This window comes from Crassostrea angulata, chromosome 2 (genome assembly GCF_025612915.1).
Source record: "Crassostrea angulata isolate pt1a10 chromosome 2, ASM2561291v2, whole genome shotgun sequence".
Lineage (NCBI taxonomy): Eukaryota > Metazoa > Mollusca > Bivalvia > Ostreida > Ostreidae > Magallana > Magallana angulata.
The window spans coordinates 63,663,534-63,684,955 of record NC_069112.1 but is presented as its reverse complement, the minus strand read 5'-3'; the positions used below and the strand labels follow the sequence as shown (position 1 = coordinate 63,684,955).

At 31.5% G+C, this 21,422-nt stretch overlaps 1 long non-coding RNA gene across 1 annotated transcript; it reads right to left on the bottom strand.

Annotated features, from left to right (window-relative positions):
• Positions 1-13,935: 13,935 nt before the first annotated feature.
• On the bottom strand, positions 13,936-20,153 carry LOC128172839 (uncharacterized). Its single transcript, XR_008242348.1, has 4 exons — positions 15,098-20,153; positions 14,881-14,898; positions 14,359-14,445; positions 13,936-13,991 (listed from the first exon to the last, which is right to left on the bottom strand). It is a non-coding gene; the product is annotated as an uncharacterized LOC128172839 (long non-coding RNA).
• Between the last annotated feature and the right edge of the window lie 1,269 nt (positions 20,154-21,422).

Here is a 21,422-nt window from a genome sequence, read left to right as displayed (position 1 = left end):
TTTTCAGATATTTTGTGAATTTTTTGTGAAATACAAATTGCCTTTGACTTATTTGTGGAATACAAATTGCCTTTGCCTTTACTCTGTCAAGGCTAGAATAACTAATGTTCAACTACCATTAATCATATTATTAGATATTTTGTGAATTTTTTGTGAAATACAAATTGCCTTTGACTTATTTGTGGAATACAAATTGCCTTTGCCTTTACTCTGTCAAGGCTAGAATAAGTAATGTTCAACTACCATTAATCATATTATTAGATATTTTGTGAATTTCTTGCGGGGTTTTGTGAAATATGAATTCTTGTTAAGGCTAGAATAACTAATGTTCAGCTACCATTTAACTTTTGAAAGAAAACTGGTTCTTCATTCGGGTTTGCTCTCCTGAAGACATAATTTGATGGACTATGGTCAAAATGTTTTTTTTTTGTTTTTCAATTTCTTGTTTTCATTTCAATTTCGAAATGTTTAAGTAGGCAGTGCTTAAAATCATATCTTAGATATTTTGTGAATTTTTTGTGAAATACAAATTGCCTTTGACTTTTTTGTGGAATACAAATTGCCTTTGCCTTTACTCTGTTAAGGCTAGAATAACTAATGTTCAGCTACCATTAATCATATTATTAGATATTTTGTGAATTTCTGGGGGGGGGGGGGGGGGGGGGGGGGTTGTGAAATACAAATTCTTGTTGCCTTTTCTTTGTTAAGGCTAGAATAACTATGTTTTGCTTCCATTAAAGATTTAAAAGAAAACTGGTTCTTTGTTCGGATTTGGTCTCCTGAAGACATAATTTGATGGACTATGGTCAAGATGGTTTTTTTGTTTTCTTATTTCTTGTTTTCATTTCAATTTCGATATGTTTAAGTAAGCAGTGCTTAAAATCATATTTTCAGATATTTTGTGAATTTTTTGTGAAATACAAATTGCCTGTGGCTTTTTTGTGAAATACAAATTGCCTTTGCCTTTACTCTGTTAAGGCTAGAATAATTAATGTTCAGCTACCATTAATCATAATTTTAGATATTTTGTGAATTTCTGGGGTTTTTTAGTGAAATACAAATTCCCGTTGCCTTTACTTTGTTATGGCTAGAATAACTAATGTTCAGCTGCCATTTAACTTTTGAAAGAAAAACTGGTTCTTTGTTCGATTTGTTGGAGTCTGTAAAAATCAAATCTGTACTGTACTACACAAAACAGTGCAAAATGGAATGCTTCACACATTTTTACCTATCTTGGCCGGAAGGAAACAAAAACATTAATTTTCAACTTTTTTGTTTTGAAAATTGTTTATTATTCAATAAAGACGCTTTAAATACTTTGTTTTAAAATCGATGCAAGCATTCTCGAGATTTTTGGGCTCCAAAGTACTGAACCGATAGTCCGCGTAGCTCAGTCGTTAGAGTGGTGGACTTGTGTCCAGGCGACCGGGGTTCACTCCCCGAGTGCCGAATGTTATTTTTTCTTTAATTCTGTTTTGATTTAATACGATTTCATCTGTGAAATCATGAATTTTAAATATTTATGGTTTAATTTTATCAGAAATTTAATAAAAGCACCTTTTGTCCAGCAAACAAAAGAGCTCGTTTCAAAATACCGTTGAAATATATACAAATAAATGTGCATGCGCTCTTATACTGTTTCGTATATCCCTGAATAAGAACTAATGAACTACATCATATATTATATTGACAGTCACATTGTCAAAAAAATAGCCATATAGGCTTCGTAAAATGACGTCAAATACGCCATCAGTGAAAATTAAGTTACGAAGATTACACAAAATCATTATTTGAATGTTGTGCATTTGATTGTGAATTAGTGTTAAAACAATTTGATTAAAATAAGTCTTCGAACAATTAATGTTAAGGTCAATTTTGCTTCATATATTCATTTCACCATGGATCGAACAGAAATTAACCATTTATCGGACAGTTCTATAATAAAATAAAATTTAAAAAAAAAATGATTAATGCAAAGCATTTTCCTCAGACCACTCAAAATTCGAGTTTTATAGATACTGCCTTTTTAATCCAAAGTTCCAGTAGGTGCTGGCACGATAAATAACCCTTATGGTTCATATTTCTGTAAACGGAAGCCATGCATCGGACAATTCAATAAGAAAATAAAAATATACAATAAAAAAAAAATGATTAATGCAAAGCATTTTGCTCAGACCACTCAAAATTCGAATTTTATAGATACTGCTTTTTTAATCTAAAGTTCCAGTAGGTGCTGGCACGATAAATAACCCCTATGGTTCATATTTCTGTGAACAGAAGCCATGCATCGGACAGTTGTATAAGAAAATAAAAATATTTAAAAAAAAAATGATTAATGCAAAGCATTTTCCTCAGACCACTAAAAATTCGAGTTTTATTAGATACTGCCTTTTTAATCTAAAGTTCCAGTAGGTGCTGGCACGATAAATTACCCCTATGGTTCATATTTCTGTAAAAAGTAGCACTAGTCTAATTCCTGACTGTAGATTCAAGGATTTACATTAAAACAAATCTAAATGCCAATTGAATAAATTTAATTTTCCAAACCTCTGTATTTTCACATTAAAACCAGAAAATTTTCTTATTTTTAATCTCTAATGTATAACTGTGCGATGCTTATAGTATTGTCCGATCCATGGTGAAATAGCTATATAAACACTTTATTTATTTCCTTTATTTCATACCTTTTGAAGAATTTCGCTAAATTTTCTCGAATAATTAAGCAAGAGTAGAATTTGTAACTTTTAAAACAAGTTTTATTTATATCTGGACTTTGAAAGATAAAAATCCAAGGGTGTCCGATGCATGGTGAAATCCACAAGATTTCTCAGATATGACTGGATAGTTTTTCTTAAAATTTTCAGGGATGATAGATAATGATAATATCTCCAGGCGTTTTCTTTACATTTTGTTAAAGTTCATTTTCAGTCGTCCATTTCCTGTCCCGCAACAAAAAGCTTGTCGCATCGAGATCTCTAAAACGATAAAGACTTGAACATCCAGACTTTATAGTATGATAGACCGTGTTTAAACTATTTTGTTTTGTTCGTCGTAACTTCCGGTCGTCACCGGAAGCTCTTCAAAAATAATTTTTTAAGCATTAAATATTCTTTACATAGAATTGAAATATATATAAATATTTACATATGTCATCTATCCGATGTTAAATAAACAACAACACTCTACTTCCGGTGAGATATCTCAATTATCTCGGGTAGCTTTATAAAAGCAAATGTTTGTACCCTAGATATCTTAGAAACTTTAAGTGATCAAGACACGAAACTTACATGGATGATAGACAATTGATTGAACATGTGTTTAAACGGTTTCATTTTGTCGACCATCGCTTCCGGTACACACCGGAATAGTTCAAACAAATTATAAGCTGTTTATCAGTTTAACTGTTTTCCTTTGATAATTTCAGTTAGCTCTATAAACAAGCATGTACGATAGGCAAGTAGACAATCAATATTAATTTTAATTTTCATTGAGCACTTCCGTTTGACCGTTTCCTATCCCGAGACAAAAAAACCCTTATTTTGCCGAGATCTCAAAAACGGTAACGACTTGAACAACCAAACTTTCTGAAAGACCTATGTATGTAATGTGGCTAGTGGATAAATGTACATTAGGTGTCCAAAAATTATGTATTCATTTATAGTTTCGGCATAATGAGTATAGATTAAAATGATTTGAAAAAATGAATTGTTTAATGATTGTCTTCTTACTAATCGAAAGTCAACACTAAAAAATCATTTTTATTATAGGTGGTGTACTTTTTCCTTTTTGTGTATGTCTACAGATACAAGTCTTTTGTCTGTCTTAGATTAAGAAAAACCTCCGAAGTTAAGGAGGCCGACTTTAGATTTTATTGCGCATGTTTTTGCGCATTCTAATATAATACAGTTGTTTTATACTTCTTATGAATTTTTTTTCGATATCATTTATAAAATTGAACACAATAAACAAAATACAGATAAAAAATTTAGATTTTTAAAGGAAATTTTATTTTTAACACGATTTTTACGTTGTGCGGTAGGGGAGCATTGCCATTACGCTTTTATGACGTTATGATAAAATGAAGCTTTGTAGGAGTACGTTATAAGAAATAACATTAAAGAAAAAGTAAAAATTGTACGCTGTTGAAATTTTATATACAGAATGATGCTATCCTCGAGGATATTTTCCTCATTTTTGGTATGAATCCATTATACCAATCATCATTCGTGATGATCCAAATATATAGCAAAATTTGGTGCATTTAAATATTTTGAGATGGCCCCCACTAAAAACCAGACGGTAGAATTTTGTGTTTTTTACATATAAGGTAGGAAATGATATTACTTCTCATATATAACAATTTGAGAAAAAAAGCTATTGTAGTATTTTTTAAAATTGCTTTGATATGCGGAAAATGACAGTTTCCCATACATTCCTATAGTAAATGTATCTCTATTTTGAGATGATCCCTTAAAAGAACCAGACGGTCGATTTTCATGAACCTTCGCATATAAACTAGAGTTGCTTTAAATTACATATGGTTAAAAAATAAAGAGTTTTGCTATTGTAGTTTTTCCGCAAAAAAACCCAAATGGGCCTCCTTAAACACGAAAATATACACAGGACCGAGTGACTGGGACAAGGTGTGAAAACTGACCACCTGTGGGGGATTAAACAGATGTAAATACCGATCGGCGAAATACAATGTTAAAACAAAATGACTGAATTTTCACTTTTAATAAAAAAAAATTCATTACGGCAGGGTCCATGGGGGTTATAATTATTTAACCCTTTCGGTGCCACGTCAAAAAAGACGTTATTACGCTTCAGTGCCAAGCATGACGTTATCAAATTCATGTTTTGACGTAACAATCTGACACAACGCGCCGTAACATTTTTTTAGCATTGTGGGATGCAGTTTTGTGTTAAATTGATAATTTCTAATTTTATTATCGAAAACAATGGCTTTTTATCTTTTTCTCTGTCATTTTAAATAAGACGTTACGCCATTCTTTTCTTTCTTTTTTTTTTAGCGTCGCCAAATGAAAAAGAAATGTACAGAAAACCACGTCTTTCAAAAAATATGAATTACCTCATTAATGATGCATTTTCACAAGCTTTAACAAATACGTGCAATTTTTAAAATAATCACTTTCTTATCCTGTCAATCCTTTATTATAATTCACGCATGCGTACATGTGAATTTTATCATTGAAATTGTAATTATTCTAGAAGATCTAACGCATATATCTCTTGTTTCTTTGTTTGCAGATATATGAGACATAAATTTCACGATAAAAAATTAATTTTATCTTATTCCTGAGAGAGAGAGAGGGAGAGAGAGAGAGAGAGAGAGAGAGAGAGAGAGAGAGAGTTTGTTTAAGTAGGTTGACTTAAAAAAAACCCTCATAATTTATCGGATTTCTTTTTTGTTAACCTTATGTCATGCAATGCAAACTTAATCATGTTTTTCACACCAGAGTTTCCCTCAAATTGTAAAAAATGGAACCACAAATCTTCAGTTGATGGGGCGGAATTATCAAATAGTTATCACGAAAGAATATTGTGTAAATAGCAATAACTAAGTTTTTCCCCCGAATAATGTGGACATTTATTTATAAAACATCTTCATTCGGTCTCGCACCGTATGGGATTTACTGACCATGTACAAACCATATTAGCACAACAGTAAACTATATGTGTAATTAAGCAAACACCAAATGTTTTAAAGCGATTTTATATAACCTACATTGTTTTAGAGCCTGTATGCATCATTAATACGATATTTTTGTAACAATCATTGTCATTAATAGCTGATAATTTTCAAAAACTAATTAATTAGTATAACACAAATATGTTAGTGGTTAAGAGGCGGGTATTGCTGGCTGCAGCTGTAAAGGTTTATCAATATGCAGTTTAAGAAATTCGCAAAAAAGAATTTGATTTTTAATGTGTGTTAGATAGGCAGACAGACAAAGAATGACATTGCTGGATTGGTAAGCAATTCCTTGTTCGTTTTAATAATCATTTCAAATCGCGCAAGCATAACCGCCCGTTCAAGTTTACTCCTACATTCATCACACTTTTTCTCGCAGGAAACATAATTGTTCCTAAATGTACCTTGAAATGATTAAAATATTGAGAAGTTGGAGTCATAGGCATACTTGTCAACATTTCTGAGGATTAGTCTACCCCCCCCCCCCCCCCATTTCAATTTGCTTCCGACTCAAGTGATTTATGTATATAGAGTTTAAAGAAGAAATGACATACATTAATAAATTATTTTGTGATTAAAATCTTCTCGCTAACCTCGGTAAAGGGAATTTGTGTGATGAAAACGCTGTTTAATATTCATTTCTCATTACATTGTATGCTATAAATTGCTTTATTAAGCGAGAAAATTGATACAATGTATGTTTGTAACCGCATGCGCGGATCCAGAAAACATGTCCAGGGGGTTTCCGAGGGATAATTTTGTTTTTTAAGTTTGAGGCCTATTTCGGGAATTTTGCTTGGTAATCTTATTAATTTGAATTTTCCAAGAGGTGGAAGGAATAGTCATGCATCCCCTTCTAGGTCCGCACATGAACGAGTATGATCTTTCTGTTGGACCAAAACAACGTTGTGTATTAAACATGCGTTTTTACACATATTTTACAATCAAGTTTAACAAAAAGTGTTATTCAAAATGACTTTATTAATGATTTCGTAAATAGAATAATATATAGGCTTATCGTGAAATTTTTAAAGCTGCTATGCCTGATTTCATTTAAAATTTTGTGTTCGCTTTTATACGATGGCTATGCTAAGTATGTATATCATAATAGACATTGCAGGTGTTTTCCAGGTCAACTAAGCCATATTTTAATGAATGTACACAAGTTATTTACAAAACAAACGACATAAATTGTATTGATTTCTTTCGTCTCATAATAAAATTCGCTGCTGAGGTCAAGGCGGGTATATTTGTATTACGACTTTGAAAAAAATTCAAACAAAAAATAAACGTCGGTACATTTTATTCACTAATAATTGGAGAAGTGTTTTGTATACAATCGATACATCACATGTGGGTTGAATAAACCCAATCATTCGGGAACGAAACCAAACGGTTCCCGTTTCTAAACATTCCCATGATGGAATTGGTTTGTTTGTTTGTTTTGTTTTTTTGTGTTCCCATACAGAAATTTTTTATGTACGTTAAATAATTTAAACTTTGAAAAGAGACGGATTTTGCTTGTGTAAATAGGCATCTTTCTAATAAATTTGGACTGTATAGAAAAATATTTGATACACTCATGACCAAAAAAATTCGGACTATGTAGCTTTAAATTATTCGTATGTTTTAAAATCTTCCTTTTCTCGGACAGGTGAACACTATCTTAATTTTTACATTTTATTCCATACAAAGTAAAAACTTTAACCACACCATACGTGTAATATTGACAATCACGATCGTCAGTTGTAAACGTTTTAACTCGCGTCTCGGAAAAAGATGTATAATTTTGTTCTTAATGGTCTCTAATATCTTAGCTTATTTATCGATACAACTACGATTGTGATTTATATTATAGTTCTAATATTCAAAGAATCAAAAACAATATAGACCTAAGAAAGTTAACGATTACACCTAGTTCATCATCATATGATGAAATATAACAGTTATGAAATGCAAAACATTTACGATTCTATATTTCGATTCGAGCTAAGGAGATTTTTTTTTTACCAATATGTGATCTTGCAGTTTTTTAGTGATTAAATCCGCTTGACCAACTGAGTTGTCTAAACAATAATAATAATAAAATTTTGTGATTAAAACATTGATATATTTTATATACTAAAATCATACATAAACTGTCCGTGCGGACAGAACCATCCATGTAAAAATTAAATGTCTATGATGTGCGGTATCAAGTTTTAGAGACACAATTGAAATTAAGTTTCAAGAAAGAATATCTCTGTTTGAAATGCTCTGAAGAAGGAAACAGAAGATACGAAAAAGGTATCAATAGGACTTGAAGCGCGCGCGCGGGGGGTGGGGGTGAGCACTTAAGTCTCGATCTCGAACACGGTCGAAGAAGTATCACCATAACATGCAGTTCTTGGTTTTTCTGTCCAAAGATTCAGTGTTGTTCTTTCACATGCATGAAAACTACCGTAAAATGTCACCAGATGGAAATTTTTTTAATGTTGATAATCTGGCTAAAAATTTGTTCTAGGATCATATCAAAGTAATTTTTCAGTGCCCCATTCCTCCTTATTTGACATATCGCAGTTTATATTGCCGTTCATTAATTAACTCTGAATGAAAAAAAAAATAAATAAAAAGTACATGCTTCCTTTGGTGCTCAGTCAATATTTCAATTCTAAGTAAAAAAAAAACAACACGGTCTCCTTCAAGCGATTCATATTCTCTCGATCTCTTGCATAATATACAATACCAGAGAACGATGCTGTCTGCAGTAGCTTTTTACCCGATTTATGTTTTAAATTTAAAAAAATGCAAGGATATTACCGATGTGTTTTATTTGATTTTTTAATCAGCACTAACGGCAGCATGAAAGTAAAAAGTCGCGCACACTCGAATTATACTCGGCCTTTGGTTGTGGACTAAAGTATTAGCTCTCGCCATGTTAAAGTTGGACTTAAGACCTTTATTTTGACAGTTTTTAAGATTATCCTGAGATATGACAATTTTATGAGCTATGGTGAGATCTTGTGAAAAATATTTGGTCTTAAGATAGATTTTAGTCAAAAGTCAGTTATGTTAAACGAGCCCCAGGTTTATATGGCAGAGTAGGAAAAAGTAAGATTGGTTTTGCTCCTGTGGGGGAGGGGCATTTCCTTTGGTCCAGGTTGTGCATTAGGACTGATATTATTTTCCGGTTCTGACGGAAAATTCATGGGGATCTATTCACAAAAACCATACGCCACCCATGGTAAAACGCAGACGAGTTGGCGCTGTGTGACGTAGTGACGTTATTATTATGATGTCATTTTTTACGTTGTGACGTTATCAGCAGTATTTCACTAGACACATAGATCATACGATGTATATTGATACAAATTTTAAAAATCATTAATGAAAAACAGAACCTGAATATATTTAATATTTTTCTTTTATTTTAATGTATATTTTTTTCAAACTGCCATAGGCCCAAATAGGCCCCGTGGCACTTAACGTAGATATTCAAATAGGCCCAAATAGGCCCTGTGGCACAGAAATTGTTAAAATCTTAAGTTTATAATTATTTACAAAGAACTACATACATGATTAATTAATCTCTCTCTCTCTCTCTCTCTCTCTCTCTCTCACACACACATAATACAAATGTAGTTTATAGCGACCTGGTGCATTCTTCTCTATGTACTTAATGTTAATACTATAAACATCATTATAAAAATCAATATCAAGTACCTAGGATGAGTAAGAATCCCCTGTTGACCGGTTGCACCCGATGTGTATTTAAAAGTCCCAAAGATGGAACTTTCAAATTTTCAGCGATTTACGATTTTATCTTTAAAACGATCGATTTTCTGTTTTAATTTTATGAAAATTATTAATCACAATGATAGCGCTTTTTGTCCAGTATAAATATACATGTACTGTGGTTTCATTAATACTCAAGGGTATCAATTTTTGTGGTTAAAGTGAAAATCACAGTTTCAAGGATACGTAAATTCGTGGCCAATGACACTATCAATACAAACTGTTAGTAGAAATTGCACTTCAGTGAACATTTATTTTCATGGATAAACTTAACAACGAAATCCACGAAAATTGGTATTCAACGAATATTGATGAAACCACAGTATGTCTATTTAAATTTTTCGATCGTCACTTCCGGTCCCGAGATATATGTATCAAAGATTTCATGTTTTTGTTTGATCACGATTTTTTTCAAAATATTTCAATTAGAAAGTTAAAAATTTCACTGATGATTATTACTCTTTATCCGCAGTGTCCTTCACACTCCGAAAGTCCATCGTAACTTCCGGTCGTCATTGAAAGAAACAAAATTCATTTTTTTTTCACCTTTTCTTGTTTTAAAATATTTTTTCAGTCATGTTACCATACAGACCCTATAATGAATGGAGAATATGTATTTTTGTTCTAAAATCTATCCACGTTAGAGTGTAACACTTTTGTCCGGACGACCCAGGTTCAATCTCCGAGTGCCGACTCTTTTTTTCCCCCTTAATTTTGTTTCGATTGAAAATATTATCTCTAAAATTGTGGATTTTACTAATTTCCGTTTGAATTTTATCATAAATCACAGTAATAGCGCCCTGTTGTAGAATTAAGATATGTCTGTTGAAATCTTTAGAGAGGCTTACTAGAATTTTAGAAGGTGTTGAGAAATAAAAGAAACTATCTCGACAGCCTTTTTAAGGTCCATTCAAACGGAAGACCTCTCGTTGCTCGCAACGAGATTGCATCTAGTTATGTTTTTTTTTTTGTTTTTTTTTGGGGGGGGGGGTAATTCTTTTGTTATTTTTTTTAATTTAAGCAGCCTCTACCAATTAGATTGAGTGTGAGAGAGTGAGCACGCGTGAAAGAATATTTAAAAAACTGTATTGAATTTATTTATTATGTTTCTTGAGAGTAAAAAAAAAAAAAAAAAAATATTTCATTAGCATTGCTACACGAGGCCAAATCAAGCATGTATTTTACTGTTTAACATGTTGTTGTTTTTTTATCTTATAAAACATACAGTCACTGTTGCTGGCAGGAAATCTTTAAAATCGAACGGGAATATAGGGATTTAATTTGTCTCTACCATGATTTGTAGTGAACCTTTGGAATTGTATTGGTTTGCGACCTTCGTTCAAAACGGAGAAAAAATGATATTATGTACGGGTTAACAAATCTGCAGACCTTCGCAAAATGTTAATTTATACCTTAGAACATTATTCACGTTTATCAAAATGAATCAAACACATACGACCTAGAATCATATAAGTAATTTGACATTTAAAACACTATCCGTCTTAAATTTATGAGCTAAAAATTGATAATTTTTCATCATAGTGGAAAAAAATACAAGCGACCTAATTAGGATAGAATTAACAATTTGTGGATGTTTAACTACTTTTCGAACTTTTCTGGCAACGTTTTTATTTCCGAATTATTTTTAGGTATTATGAATTCATTGTGTATGTTTTGTTTTCTCTATTGTTTATGATGTATATTGATCAGCAAGTTTTAAAAAAGTATCCCTGAATGCTTATATAATGTTAGAAGGTTTCATTTAAGGTGGAGTAATCCTTCTAGCGCCTCTCTCACAGGTGAATGAAACGTGACACCTGTATTCTGATTGTTATCTATAAACGTATTTGAATTCGTTATTCATTCATAAAATCATTTTTTAAAGTCTCGAAATCACTTGGTGGGCATGTTTGTTTAACAATGAATCCCAGGGTGTATATTTATAAGGGCGTTCACAATTCGTAACCGAAAAAAATTCATCTTCTTTATAAATTGAAAAAACGCATTTTGTACAAAAAATATCTAAGGGTTGAACTTCCGATATACTTACGTTGGGATAACTGTCTTACGGGAAAGTTTGTTTTGTACATCAAAAAGCGAGTATGCTAAAATCATATTGACAAACGATTAATAGTATGATTGCCTAGTAGAGAAGTTTTGATGATGTATAACATAAATGCAATTTATTAAAAACCACTAATTTTTCATCGTCATTAGTTCTGATTTAAATTTTTCAACACATAAGCACAATTAAGGTGAACCCCCCCCCCCGAAAATACTATGTTTTTTTATATTTTAAAAACACCGTTTGGAGACAATAATGACAAAGAAGTAGTTGATTTCCGTTTTGTCCCTCATTCATTTATCTGAAGTGTTGTATCCAGCAGTACAGCGATTTGTCCCCCTTGTCTGCTTTCTACATTCATCCCGTCGCGTTTCTGCGTGTCGGGTTTGGTAGACTGGTGGAAATCCATTCTTCTGGTGGTCTACATTGAAATATCTGAAGTTTTTCTGGCTTTTTTAAAACAATTTTGATATTTTTTGTGAAAGAAAAACGGAAGAACCAGCGCTACTGCGATAACTGTAAATTCGCCGCCTCGAACTGGAAGCGGCATTCTAGATTCATATATATATATAATGTGATAAACACACACATAAAACAACAGTGTTGTTTACCTATTTCTCGCGAGATGTCTAAAATGCACCAACTTATAACAAATGTCATCAGTTCCGTTAAATGTATTCAACAGTCTGTTTGAATAAATGTTTCTGTTTGAATGGGATGAAGGAAACCATAAAAGCGATATTAGTGAGCAGTAAAGTCCTCGTTTTATTAATTAGTTGTGAATGAAACATTTTATTCAACTTGTAAATATTTAAAATCGATCGGAGAATGTTGCCTCCAGTTTGAGGCGACGAATTTCCAGTTCTATAATGGCGCCTGTTCTGGCGTTTTCCTGACATCATTAATGTAAATTTATTTGCAAACCCATCAATTATGACAAGAAAAGTTTTAAGAAATTTTTTAAAATATTGTTTAAAAACATACAATTTGAAACAATTTTTTCCTAAACATAATTACATATTAATGTCAGTGAACACAAATAATCTTTGAGCACACTTAAGATATATTTTTTCACAATTTAATATTTAAGTCGTTTGACTTTGAAATTGAACTTGGCAAAAATCCATTAGATTCTGGTTTCTTAGGAATTCTTGCCAAACTCCATCTCTTTTATTCGTCACCAACCTTTTTGTCGACTTCAGGCACCAGTTTCCTGAGAGATTCCGAGGGTCGAACTGACATTTACAACAGTTAGTATTTTTTTAGCGTTATACCTTTATTAGTTACGTAGTCGGTTCAATCTTTCTTTTTCTTTGTTTCATCCCGATTTTGCAATACCCTCCTAATTTTTTTTATAAAAAATATCAATAACGATTTTTCCATATGTAAAAAAAAATGTATTATTTAAAATACCTATTTTTTCAAAGTTACAAAAAGATATTAATCAAAGGAACGACCACAAAGGCGTCAAGCTGACATTTTCTTTTATATATTTTCTTTTAAATATAGAATATCAATATTTTTAATTTCTTTACTAATAGTCGTATATCAAATAATATTAGAATAAAAAAGTAAATGAATTATGTTTTGTATTGCTTTAAAAACAAAAGTGAATATAGTTTCTTATAAAATAAGTAGTGATGGGTTTTTAATACATAAAATTTCAAAGATCTAAAATAAATTGTCTTTCTGCTTAAACAATTTTCACAGGTTCATAATTTAAATACATTAACAGTGTGTTATAATAATAAATCATACTTTTATTTATTTCAATTCACTCAAGACATTATTGAAGAAATTACATAGAATATCGTTTATGAAAAAAATATGGGATCTAGAATATCCGAAGACGCTAATGGAAAAAATCCTCCCGTCTTTTACTAATGATATAATAATTCAATAGATGTTTGTTAAAGTAAAAAAAAAAAATTTTTAAATAAAGTTGTAAATATTTGATATAATTATTTTTTGCGGAAACCAAAAATGAGATAAATCAATCATCATATTTGATAAGAAAAAAAATCAGAAGTACCCAAGGGCGTCATCGGAAATATCGGACACAGTGATAAACGGTGTTTGTACACATTGTCTTCTGTACATTTTCGTCCAAGAGATAGTTATATAAAAAACAAAATGCCTCTTTTTTCCTAAACGCAAACTTTAATGTTACTTTCTGGAATATATTGAAAACTTTTTTTCTTCCAATGTGCTTGGAAATATGAGTCATCACCCCAAAGCAGAATTTTTTTTTAAATCAATCAATCCATTGCTCAGTCTACAGATTTCTGGAACTATAGATACCAGGTTTTTTTTCTTTCAAGTAATTCAATTGCAATATACACAACTAACAATGCAAACACTTTTAAAAAATATTTATTAATTTTAAAACATGTCCATTTTCTCCTCCTGTCTGGGGGGAAGGGGACCTCTGTTAATCTGAAATTAAATCAAACAAAATACATGTATTGCTAAATTCATAGGAAAAAAAGTACATTTTATTTATTTGTTTTTTTTTTCATTTATGTCTTTGAAATATTTGATTGTTTATTTAAGTTTAGAAATTTATTCAAACAAAACACTGTTAAAGTCATGACAAAAAAAAATATATATTTTTTTTGAAGTTATATTTAATTTTTTTGTTTGTTAATTTTATGTAAGAAATTTAATCAAAGACAATACTCTTAAATGCATGACCAAAAAAAATACATTTTTTTAAATTTTTTTTTAATTACATTCAAAATATTCATTTGTTAATTTTATTTCAGTGCATTCATTTTATTTTCAATCATCAACATAGACTTACTTTTCCAATCATTTCTCGGGCTCCTCGGGCTCCATCGCCGCGGTGGAGGTGCTGGCCGAGGCCATACTTGCGTTTCCCTCAAGCGATCTGAAATTTATTGTACACAAACCTCATCATTAGGTTAGAGAAATTTTTATCTAATTCATTAACATATATATATATATATATATATATATATATATATATATATATATATATATATTCGTGACAATAATATTCCCATTATATCTATCTTATTTTCAACCTTAAATGTAAACTTACCCAAATACAGTGTCATCCTTATGTAAAAAAAAATTAATATAAACCAAATAAAAAATAAATAAATATAGAATTAATAAATAAATGAAAGAAAAATAGAATAAAAATAGACTATCTAATGAAATACTGAATAAATATTTGTTAACAAATAACTGTATTTCATAGTTCTTAATTTACATACATGTAAAAATTTATCATTAATTTTCTCTTTCTTTCTTTTTTTTTTTTTAAATGAAATCGTTATTATATAAAATAATAACTCACAGCAGTTGTCTCTCGAGACTAAAATAAAATGATTACAAGACAGTGTAAAGAAAATGCGCAAAATTGGTTAGATAATGTTATACGTTTCTATGTACTTAAAAGCATGAATAAATAACGTAAACATCCAAAACCATGACAATTAAAAATGACATAAATATCATACAGTTAGTATTTGATATAACAGATATTCTATGGTGATTAAAAAAGACATACATACCTACTGTCCAGAAGGCAGTAACTCTCCGTGGTTGAACTACGGGAAAAAGGAGGTAAAATTTGGAACTAAAAAAATCTATATATATTTAAAATTAAACCAAATGAAACATGTAAATTTGTTACGTAACTTACTCGTCGCTAATTTTTTTACATATATAACCATTCAAACATTAAAAAAACATAACTCAGTGACAAAAATATTTTAATTCAATAAAAAAGAATCAAACTAACGTTGGACGAATCGGCGCATTGGGGGTAATCTAAATGAACATGAGAATTAAGGGTCACATTATATTTACTGCATACCACAATGTATAAATTACGAATTTAAAATTTAAAAGGATAAAATCAAAATTAATTTACTGACCCAATCGGCACCGATGGAGTAAAGGGACTAAAGTTAAGAATATATGAAAAAATTAATGTATACGTATATTTCTAAGATCATTTACAAGAAATTGCGTTTCATTGAATATAAAATGTACTAACAGGTTTCCCCTCCTCTTCTTTGATATCGGCGTGCTATATATGTACGGACAGAATATGAAATGCTATTAATTTTGAGTGAAAGTTGAGTGTAGAATTTATTATTTCTGAACAATAAAACAATTGAAACTTTTAATTTTGGGAAGAAAAATACTAACCCTGACGAACATCCCGGTGAGGAGCTGTGCGTCCTCTTTCTGGATGCTAGTGGAGTACTTTACATATGGGTGGAAAATGATGATCAATTTTATTTTTTTAAGTGTAAATCATAAAGAATAAAAATTTGGTTAAAGTAAACAAAACGGAGATTAAAACTATATACACTGGAGAGTACGTTTTATTTCTAAAAACAACACAAACGAAACTTACGAAGAAAGAAGTGGAGTGGCACACTGCTCCATACTTAAACCAAAAAAAAAATGAAAAGACTAATTTACAACTTCGTTTTACATTCTATTACAAAAGATATTTTCACACAAAGTTGCTTCATATTTCAAGTTATCCTAAAATTTACTTTTTTTACTTTACAGTTGTGAAGTTTTCATTGTAATGTGTGTTTTAAAAAAAATTGACTCACTTGTAGCTAACTTTTTAAGTAAAATCGTGTTATTTTTTTTTTCTATTATCAATTACTCACGGACATGGCAGGTCGTCCAAGTCGCTAATCGCTTGCGCGAGATTTCTCATTACTTGACGCACTTCCCCGCAAGTACAGCGACTTAAAATTATATTTAAGAGAAATAAATAATTTTATCGCCATTTTTCTTGTGCGGAATTTACTAATTTTATTTCTGAAATAAAAAAAAATGAAACACAAATCATAGGTAAAAAAAAAAAAAAAACAACTTACATTGCCATGTTTGAATCCTTGTGAATATATTCCAAAGACAATTTTATTGAGCGTTTTCTTCGGTTTTAATACAGCTTTGAAAATTCTCGCGCTCATTATAATTTTAAAGAAATTTAGAAAAATATTATAAATCAAATTTCGAGGCAATTTGGGTTTAGGAAAAAAAGATGGAGGGGCCCATTATGCTTTCTTATCTTTTCTGAAACTCATCCGTTCATTTTTTATGTTACTTTGATTTTTTATTCTTTTGTTCATTTTTTTTTCTTTTTGGTAATTATATTTGGTACTCCTGCTGTCAAATTCCGTCGGAATTTGATATATATTATCACTATCTTAAAACTTCATCGTGAGAAAGGGATGAAGGAGATCGGTAGGTACTTTTCTCCTTAGAAATTGTCTAAATGACTTTTTGAAAAATAACATGTTTGCAAACTTAAAACCGTCACACACGGCCACTAGGTTAATCACGAGTTCGAACGCGTGACATTAATTCCCTTACGCACTCTCCCAACTGGTTTGGCCTACAATTATTAACAGGGAATTTCAAATCAAATCAATTGTCGTTAAAATTAAAACAATTCATAAAACTTAAAATTATCGAAAAAGCGACTTTTTGTGTAATCAGTATCCTCGTCAGGTACAGAATGACCAAATAAGCAAATTTTGATAGACACAAATGTATGTCATAAAGCTCAGACGATATACACAATACAGTGATTGTCTGTATACAGAGTCCAATAAAAATTGGTTATCATCACTTTTTATTTGTTCGGGATCACCCTAACCCGCACTGTTAACGGGTGTTAATGACTGATCAAAATATCACGTGAAAGGGTAAACTTAAATTTCATGATTAAAAGTTCATAATTAGTGCATTTCAGTTATTCAATAACACTGCTACATAAAATGTTTCATTCGAAATATAACTACCTTAGTCCCGATCGTACAATTAAGAATTCGGGGTAATTGCGGATCTATTGTACAGTATGTACATTTATGCAAAGAGACCCAGATCAGAGACATAGTCATGCTGGACTCGACGGAGAAAAACCACAGGTGCAGACGTAATTATTTTTTTATTTCCTTAAACGGGTCTCTGCGCTCACACTTCTAAGGTTAGACCGATCATAAGAAAACACCGATCGCGAGAAAACTCTGCCTCTGTCACTTTTATCAAATGAATAAGCACAATTAATTGCCGATTGCATCACATTTCGCAATGGCTTGCGGTTTCGTTAATGGAAGGCCTTTGTGCCCTGGTAATAATTTTTTTTACTCCAAAAAAAGGATAGCGGAGAAATCTATTTTTAATGTTATTAGCTAATGTAAATAGTGTTTTTTTCCCTCCCGATAGACGACGCAACCACCGCAACAATGCCGCCAATGTGTAAGTATGTGCATGATTGAAGATGTTGATTTTGTTTTATTTTTTATTTGTTGAATAATTTCTCGGGTGCAGATTCACTTTGATATTGCTTTTTGCTTTTTGATATTCAAATTTTAGCAGACACTTCCTCTGTTCAACCCTCCTTAAATCAAATATGTCGCAGACCAGTCGACCGTACAACACACAATTTCAACACGTACATACTCTCAAACTGTCACAGCGACCCCATTTACCAACATTGATTCCACACGTACAATCAATATCAGTACCCCGCACACTTTGACATCAGACATCACTACATCACATCATACGGGCACCGCAGACAGCAGTACACTGTCTACTCGACCCACCATTCTCTGGCCGCACAGTGTATAGTACACGCAAACTATCATCATTTCTACTTTAATTACTATCATTTTTAATACATCACTTTTAATACATCACATTCTATCAACATCAATACTGATAGAAACATAGAAGGAACTCCGACGACAGGAGGTCACGGCACAGGGGCATCGGCAACGACTTACCGGGACAGTGACAGCGACACAATCTGTAAAAAAGTACACAATCTGACTAACGTTCCTTCTTGTGATTGGCATTATTATCCCCTCGCGCAACTTGTTATAGCGTCGCTGCTGTGCATGTGTGCGCTTCATTTCTGTGAAACCAACATATTCTTATAATACTTATGTTTTTTTAAAAAAAGTTATATAAAAAATATTGAATATAATTTTACTTTGTTTGTTTTTCCCCTTATTTTTTTATTTTCTTGCTTCCTACAGTTAATTATCACAAACTTGACTAGTTAAGCATATGAAAAAACTAACCGTAGGCTGTCAAGAAAAGTCTTTCATCATCAAGTACATTAGGTGGGGAAAAACCTGTTCACCTACTGTATTTGATTAATGCTTTTCCCCCAGTTTCATTGTATGAGATACATCTTTTCGAAAAATTTGGTGGGCGTTAAAACGACCGTTGAAATTTTTCAGCTTCAAAGAAGCTACTGTTCTTTTCTCTTGTCTTCTTCTTCCTTCTTCTCCTTTACTTCTTCTTTATATTCTTCTTTTTGGTCTTCTAGATTTTGTAAGTACTGTTCGTACTTATAATCAAACATATATACCAGTCTGCCATCAATGTCCCTTAACCTCCCAGAAGGATAGGGGTCCATTGCTATTTCCCAAACCCAGTCTTCATGCTCAGGGATTGGTAAAGCAGTATCCAGCCCGTTTACCGCAGCCGAAGGAGTTGAATCGTTTGGTGTTAAAGGCATTTTGAAAAATGATAAAAAATTGTAACTACTTTTTAAAATATACCCTAAACTTTTTTAATATACACCCTTTTTCAATGTTCAAGTGCGCATGCTACATCACCGCATTTTTTCATGTAATTTTTTAAATTAAAATATCTCTCTCTGTGCACAGGTAAGTATACCTTATTTTCACTGTTTGCTCAAAATAGGTCATCTAAATCGACCTATTATTTCTAAATAAAATTCACGTATTGCTTAATATCATCTATTTTACGTTATCGATACTACAGCGCATGCTCTCAAACCATATAATCATCTTATGGTTTCGTCATAACCTAAAACCTCCTACTTTTTTTACGCATGCTCACTAAATCTGTATATTCATCCTCCCTTTCTAAAAGCAACCAATGAGAACACGACCTCTATAAATTTACTGTTCTAAAAAGTCCCCCTCTATAGGGCCTCAATAGTAACTACGTCACCACCTCTATATTCAATCCTCCAATGAAAACACGACCTCTAGTAAGACTGAGGTTAAGAGGTCGCCGCGCGCATTATTCTGACATGGTGTTGACACATGATTGTTTTAGCATTTCATTGCAGACATGACAAAATTTTGACCCGTTAAAATATAGGTTAAGATGCTTAATTCTTTTAATTAGTATAAATAATCAAATCGGAGGAAAAGGGTGTCACTTCATGGTCCACAGCAAGCATTAATACATTTATTATAATTACGCATTAATAAAATGACAATTAATCAGTGTACCCAAGTTTGATGCACTCATAATGTAGATTGAGTCACCATTCATAATACAAGAATACATGAGACCAGTTTACATCAATTCAATCAAAATATATTCCAGGTAAACACATCAGTTATGATAAAGTTATTTTTTCTATTTATTATATGTATACCTGACGAAATAAATACTCAGGGGTACCATGATAACAGTGAAAACAGTACCTTGTGTATTATTAGGTAGGGTTAATAGTAAAATAATTAACGTCAGGTACCTGTGTCAAACGTATATAACAAGGGCGGATCTAGAGAGGGTCGGGGGGAGACACCCCCACCCCCCCCCCCCCCCCATGGAATTTCCAAAAATTTTGCATTTTATCATAAAACCATGGGAATTCCAAAGTCTCCTGGGGCTTCGCCAGACTTTCAATCTTTTGGACCCCTCCTGATTTAAAAAGCTGGATCCGCGTCTGCTATATAGGACATCTTGTACCTATATCTATGATAACGCTTACAAGTATAATAACGAGCTCTTTTCCAGTCTGCATTTTACCATAATGAGGTTAAATAAATAACTCTCTTATCGCGTTTTAAGGAAGGCTAGCAAGGGTGTCGAAAACGTGACTTTAAGTTTTGGCGCAATTTCTGCAAAAAGCGCTTTTTGGACCTGGCGCGAAATATTTTTTGCTAGCGTCTGTGCTTTTCCCCAAACTTTTGACCTTTTTGAAACAAACATTTTTGAATGGTCAGAAAATCGGAACAAACTTATATCGATAATTATCAAAGACGCCCAAAAAGAACTATATATTAAGGGAGTCAATTAATACATATCATCTGTCCACCATACCTTCTAAATCTTAAATTTTGTGACATCTTCATTTTTACAATGGCCGGGTCGAATCAAGTAAAGTAAGTAATTCTACTTAAAGTAAAAAATGTATTTGTTTGGAATTATGTTTAGACTTTTTAAAAAGTTTAAAAGGTTTGTGCATTTTTTATAAAATTTATACCACTTGGCTGTTAATTAAGTCGTTTTTTTTTTCCTGTTTTCTCTATTAATATACATATCACAGTAATCAACGGTACCTCCTTTCCTTCAAAATTCTTGGGTATATTCGATGATTATTTATTCCAAACAAGTACATGTATTTGTGATTTTTTTCTTCTTAAAAATGAATTCAATGTGTTTTCGTTTAAATTCAAAAATTCAATTAGATATCTTTTAAAAAACGGATCACATTATCTCTGTACATTTTAAGACTATATAGGTTTCTGAAGAATTTTAAAAAATGATAATGATTGGATTGCTTTAAGCTAGAGATTACAACTTAATGATTATCATTGTCAATGTAAAAAAATATAACGGTAAAAAAAAAAATACGTTTATTTCCAAATATTTTTATAGAAATTTTGTAAAAGATGAAGATATTAATGAATATTCCCCCATATTTAACGAATTCACAACAGAGTGGATCGGTGATCAAGAATTCTCGGTTGCCTCCTTTAATGAAGGGGAATTAATGACACATTCAATGCCTCATAAATGAGAGTTGATTTCCAGGACTTACACTTGATATATTAATTAATGTTGTAGAGATTTTATGGGTAA